Source organism: Ranitomeya imitator, chromosome 4, assembly GCF_032444005.1.
Source record: "Ranitomeya imitator isolate aRanImi1 chromosome 4, aRanImi1.pri, whole genome shotgun sequence".
Taxonomy (NCBI): Eukaryota; Metazoa; Chordata; class Amphibia; order Anura; family Dendrobatidae; genus Ranitomeya; species Ranitomeya imitator.
The window spans coordinates 495,858,403-495,865,142 of record NC_091285.1 but is presented as its reverse complement, the minus strand read 5'-3'; positions in this window follow the sequence as shown (position 1 = coordinate 495,865,142).

Sequence of the window (6,740 nt, the reverse complement as noted above, 5' to 3'; positions counted from 1 at the left end):
ACCCCTGTGGTACCCCACTGGTCACAGCGACCCAGTTAGAGACTATACCATTTATAACCACCCTCTGCTTTCTATCACTAAGCCAGTTACTAACCCATTTACACACATTTTCCCCCAGACCAAGCATTCTCATTTTGTGTACCAACCTCTTGTGCGGCACGGTATCAAACGCTTTGGAAAAATCGAGATATACCACGTCCAAGACTCACCGTGGTCCAGCCTATAGCTTACCTCTTCATAAAAACTGATTAGATTGGTTTGACAGGAGAGATTTCTCATATACCCATGCTGATATGGAGTTAAACAGTTATTCTCATTGAGATAATCCAGAATAACATCCCTCAGAAACCCTTCAAATATTTTACCAACTATAGCGGTTAGACTTACTGGCCTATAATTTCCAGGTTCACTTTTAGAGCCCTTTTCGAATATTGGCACCACATTTGCTATCCTGCGGAACAGACCCCGTCGCTATAGAGTCCCTAAAAATAAGAAATAATGGCTTATCTATTACATTACTTAGTTCTCTTAGTACTCGTGGGTGTATGCCATCCGGACCCGGAGATTTATCTATTTTGATCTTATTTAGCCGGTTTCGCACCTCTTCTTGGGTTAGATTGGTGACCCTTAACCCCTTCATGACCGGGGGATTTTTCGTTTTTCCGTGTTCGTTTTTCGCTCCCCTCCTTCCCAGAGCCATAACTTTTTTATTTTTCTGTCAATTTGGCCATGTGAGGGCTTATTTTTTGCGGGACGAGTTGTACTTTTGAACGACATCATTAGTTTTAGCATGTCATGTACTAGAAAACGGGAAAAAAATTCCAAGTGCGGTGAAATTGCAAAAAAAGTGCAATCCCACATTGGTTTTTTGTTTGGCTTTTTTGCTAGGTTCACTAAATGCTAAAACTGACCTGCCATTATGATTCTCCAGGTCATTACGAGTTCATAGACACCAAACATGACTAGGTAGTTTTTTTTTTATCTAAGTGGTGAAAAAAAATTCCAAACTTTGCTAAAAAAAAAAAAAAAAAAAATTGCGCCATTTTCCGATACTCGTAGCGTCTCCATTTTTCATCATCTGGGGTCGGTTGAGGGCTTATTTTTTGCGTGCTGAGATGACGTTTTTAATGATAGCATTTCGGTGCAGATACGTTCTTTTGATCGCCCGTTATTGCATTTTAATGCAATGTCGCGGCGACCAAAAAAACGTAATTCTGGCGTTTCGAATTTTTTTCCCGCTACGCTGTTTAGCGATCAGGTTAATACTTTTTTTTAATTGATAGATCGGGCGATTCTGAGCGCGGCGATACCAAATATGCGTAGATTTGATATTTTTTTTATTGATTTATTTTGATTGGGGTGAAAGGGGGGTGATTTAAACTTTTATGTTTTTTTTATTTTTTTCACATTTTTTTAAACTTTTTTTTTAACTTTTGCCATGCTTCAATAGCCTCCATGAGAGGCTAGAAGCTGGCATAGCACGATCGGCTCTGCTACATAGCAGCGATCTGCTGATCGCTGCTATGTAGCAGAATTGCACGTGTGCTGTGAGCGCCGACCACAGGGTGGCGCTCACAGCGACGGGCAATCAGTAACCATAGAGGTCTCAAGGACCTCTATGGTTACCATTCACAAGCATCGCCGACCCCCGATCATGTGACGGGGGTCGGCGATGACGTCATTTCCGGCCGCCCGGCCGGAAGCGGTAGTTAAATGCCGCTGTCTGCGTTTGACAGCGGCATTTAACTAGTTAATAGGTGCGGGCAGATCGCGATTCTGACCGCGCCTATTACGGGCACATGTCAGCTGTTCAAAACAGCTGACATGTCCCGGCTTTGGTGCGGGCTCACCGCGGAGCCCTGCATCAAAGCAGGGGAGCCGGCATCGGACGGTATAGTACGTCCGATGCCGGTAAGGGGTTAATATAGGGTTTTAATTGTTTCTTGGCATTTCATCTATCATTTCATTTTCCACCGTGAATACCGTGGAGAAGAAGGTGTTTAATATGTTAGCTTTTAATAATAATAATAATCTTTATTTTTATATAGCGCTAACATATTCCGCAGCGCTTTACAGGTTGCACACATTATCATCACTTTCCCCGATGGGGCTCACATTCTAGAATCCCTATCTGTATGTCTTTGGAATGTGGGAGGAAACCGGAGTGCCCGGAGGAAACCCACGCAAACACGGAGAGAACATACAAACTCTTTGCAGATGTTGTCCTGGGTGGGATTAGAACCCAGGACCCCAGCGCTGCAAGGCTGCTGTGCTAACCACTGCGCCACCGTGCTTTTTCCTCGTCATCTACGACCATTCTTTCCTCACTATTTTTTAAGGGGCCTACATTTTCAGTTTTTATTCTTTTACTATTGATATAGTTGAAGAACAGTTTGAGATTAGTTTTACTCTCCTTAGCAATGTGCTTCTCTGTTTCCTTTTTGGCAGCTTTAATTAGTTTTTTAGATAAAGTATTTTTCTCCCTATAGTTTTTTAGAGCTTCAATGGTGCCATCCTGCTTTAGTAGTGCAAATGCTTTCTTTTTACTGTTAATTGCCTGTCTTACTTCTTTGTTTAGCCACATTGGGTTTTTCCTATTTCTTGTCCTTTTATTCCCACAAGGTATAAACCGCTTACAGTGCCTATTTAGGATGTTCTTAAACATTTTCCATTTATTATCTGTATTCTTATTTCTGAGGATATTGTCCCAGTCTACCAGATTAAGGGCATCTCTAAGCTGGTCAAACGTTGCCTTCCTAAAGTTCAGTTTTTTTGTGACTCCCTGACAAGTTCCCCTAGTGAAAGACAGGTGAAACTGTGCAATATTGTGGTCGCTATTTCCTAGATGCCCGACCACCTGCAGATTTGTTATTCTGTCAGTGCTACTCCTCTGGTTGGATTCTGCACCAATTGTGAAAGATAATTTTTCTTGGTTATTAGCAGAAACCTGTTGCCTTTATGGGTTTCACAGGTTTCTGTTTCCCAGTTAATATCCGGGTAGTTAAAGTCCCCCATAACCAGGACCTCATTATGGGTTGCAGCTTCATCTATCTGCTTTAGAAGTAGACTTTCCATGGTTTCTGTTATATTTGGGGGTTTGTAACAGACCCCAATGAGAATTTTGTTACCATTTTTCCCTCCATGAATTTCGACCCATATGGACTCGACATCCTCATTCCCTTCGCTAATATCCTCCCTTAAAGTGGACTTTAGACAAGACTTTACATAGAGACAAACCCCTCCTCCTCTCCGATTTTTACGATCCTTTCTAAACAGACTGTAACCCTGTAAGTTAACTGCCCAGTCATAGCTTTCATCTAACCATGTCTCGGTTATTCCCACTATGTCAAAGTTACCTGTAGATATTTCTGCTTCTAGTTCTTCCATCTTGTTTGTCAGGCTTCTGGCGTTTGCGAGCATGCAATTTAGAGGATTTTGTTTTGTTCCAATCTCCTCGCTGTGGATTGTTTTAGAAATGTTCTTACCTCCCTTCTGAGTATGTATTCCTGGGTCTTCTTTGTTCGAGTCTAATGTTTTTCTTCCCATCCCCTCTTCTTCTAGTTTAACGCCCTCCTTATGAGGGTAGCGAGTCTTCTGGCGAATGTGTGTTTCCCAGGTTTGTTGAGGTGTAGTCCATCTCTGGCGAGGAGTCCATCGTACGAGTAATTCACACCGTGGTCCAGGAATCCGAATCCTTGTTGTCTGCACCATCGTCTTAGCCAGTTGTTCGCATCAAGGATCTTGTTCCATCTCCTGGTGCCATGCCCGTCTACTGGAAGGATAGAAGAAAAAACTACCTGTGCATCCAGTTCCTTTACTTTCTTCCCCAACTCTTCAAAGTCCTTGCAGATTGTCGGTAGGTCCTTTCTTGCCGTGTCATTGGTGCAAACATTTATCAGAAGAAATGGGTGGACGTCCTTGGAGCTGAAGAGCTTTGGTATCCTATCGGTCACATCCTTGACCATCGCACCTGGAAGGCAGCATACTTCTCTTGCGGTTATGTCCGGTCTGCAGATGGCTGCTTCTGTGCCTCTCAGTAGTGAGTCTCCCACCACCACCACTCTTCGTTGCTTCTTGGCTGTACTTTTTGCTGTCACTTGTTGCTGTGCGCCCTTTTCTTTTTTGCTTGCTGGTATTGCTTCATCCTTAGGTGTGCCATCTTCATCCTCTACAAAGATTTGATATCGGTTCTTCAGTTGTGTGGTTGGTGATTTCTTCATGGTCTTCTTGCCTCTTTTTGTCACATGCTTCCACTCATCTGCTTTTGGAGGTTCTCTGACACTTTTTTCACCTTCTGTGACCAGTAGAGATGCTTCTGTTCTGTCTAGGAAGTCTTCATTCTCTTTGATGAGTTTCAAAGTTGCTATTCTTTTTTCCAGACCCCGCAAATGTGACATGGCATTCACAATCTATCCCAGGCAAATAGCACTTTTTCCTTTTCTAGCCCTTCCATGTGCCCAAGCAGAAGTGTTTGACCACATATGGGGTATAGTCCATTTGAGACAAATTGCGCCACCATTTTTTCTCCTATTATCTATTGTGAAAACTACAAATTTGGGACAAGAACAACATTTTTGTGAAAAACATGAACATTTTCAATATGATGACCAAATGTTATAAAATTCTGTGTAGCACCTGTGGGTTCAACATTCTCACTATATGCCTGGATAAAATCCTTGAGGAGTGTAGTTTCCAAAATGGGGTCACTTGTGGAGGGCTTTCACTGTTTAGGCAGATAAGGGGCTTTTTAAACGCAACATGACACCTTCAGACCATTCCAGCAAAGTCCAAAACATCACTCTTTCCTTTCCAAGCCCTGCTGTGTACCGAAACAGTGGTTTTCCTCCACTTATGGGGTATCGGCTTACTTAGGAGAAATTGCACAACAAATTTTTGGGTCAATTTCTCCTGTTACCCTTGTGAAAATAAAAAAAATTGTAGCTGAAAGTACATTTGTTGGTTAAAATGTGATTTTGTATTTTCACAGCTGTACATCATAAACTTCTTTGAAGCATCTGGGGGTTTCAGGTGCTCATGAAACATCTAGATAAGTTCCCTACGGGGTCTAGTTGCCAAAATGGGGTCACTTGTAGTTTTTTTTCACTATTGGGGCTAAAAGCACAATTTTGTGGGTAAAATGTGATTATTTATTTTCACAGCTTTGCGTTATAAGCTTCGGTGAAACATCTGGGGGGTCAGCGCGCTCACCATACATCTAGATACATTCCTTAAGGAGTCTAGTTTCCAACATGATGTCAATTGTGGAAGGGTTTCCACTGTTTAGCTACATCAGGGACTCTCTAAACGCGACATGACGTCCACTCTCTATTCCAGCCATTTTTGTGTTTAAAATGTCAAATGGTGCTCCTTCCCCTCTGAACCCTGCCATACACTTAAACACAAAAAAGGAGAAAAGACCGAACTACAAGGATCAATACAGTAATGGAAAAAAACACAAAAAGATGTATAAAGTAGTCCAAAAAAGTATTTTTATTAGTAACAAATAGGGACAAAAAAAGAAGAAAAAGGATGGCAAAGTGGCGCTAACCACACACAATGTGTATCAGCCCACACGAACACCGCATACGTTGTATCAAAATATATAATACTCAAATGTACATAATGTTACAAAGACTAACTAAAACAATGGCATATATCAAATACTATATATATAACCCGTAGAATGTACTAGAGGGGCAAATACATGTACATAGAGGTACATCAGGAAACCAAAAAAATGCAATGATCAGTGCACATATGTCTAAGTAGAATCAATTGTTAAATGTAAGACCGAATCAATTGCTTAATATAGGACCGAACCATATCATGACCTGCAGCTGCATAGAAAATCAGTCACATGTGACTATAGATACCCTGACGAAGGGTTTCTGATCCGAAACGCGCGTCGGGGCGCGTGTGCTCGCACTCACCGCTCCATTCAGGTAAACCATGGTATCTATAGTCACATGTGACTGATTTTCTATGCAGCTGCAGGTCACGATATGGTTCGGTCCTATATTAAGCAATTGATTCGGTCTTACATTTAACAATTGATTCTACTTAGACATATGTGCACTGATCATTGCGGTTTTTTGGTTTCCTGATGTACCTCTATGTACATGTATTTGCCCCTCTAGTACATTCTACGGGTTATATATAGTATTTGGTATATGCCATTGTTTTAGTTATTCTTTGTAACATTATGTACATTTGAGTATTATATATTTTGATACTACGTATGCGGTGTTCGTGTGGGCTGATACACATTGTGTGTGGTTAGCGCCACTTTGCCATCCTTTTTCTTCTTTTTTTGTCCCTATTTGTTACTAATAAAAATACTTTTTTGGACTACTTTATACATCTTTTTGTGGTTTTTTCCATTACTGTATTGATCCTTGTAGTTCGGTCTTTTCTCCTTTTTTGTATTCCTCATTTACCGAATGGTCTGCCATTTTTTGTTTTTTTATCTTTTTCTTTATCAAGCTTTGCGATATATTGTTGTTTGTACATATTCTACTACATTGCTTGTGAAGTGTGCATTTCCTCATACACCTAAATAGTAGTTTTCCCCCACATATGGCGTATCGGCATAGTCATGAGAAATTGAACACCTAATTTTAGGGTCCATTTTCTCCTGCTACCCTTGTGAAAATAGTTAAATGTTAATTTTTTCCTTCCACATTGTTTTAGTTCCTGTGAAGGACCGGGAGGGTTAATAAACTTCTTAGAATGGTGTCACT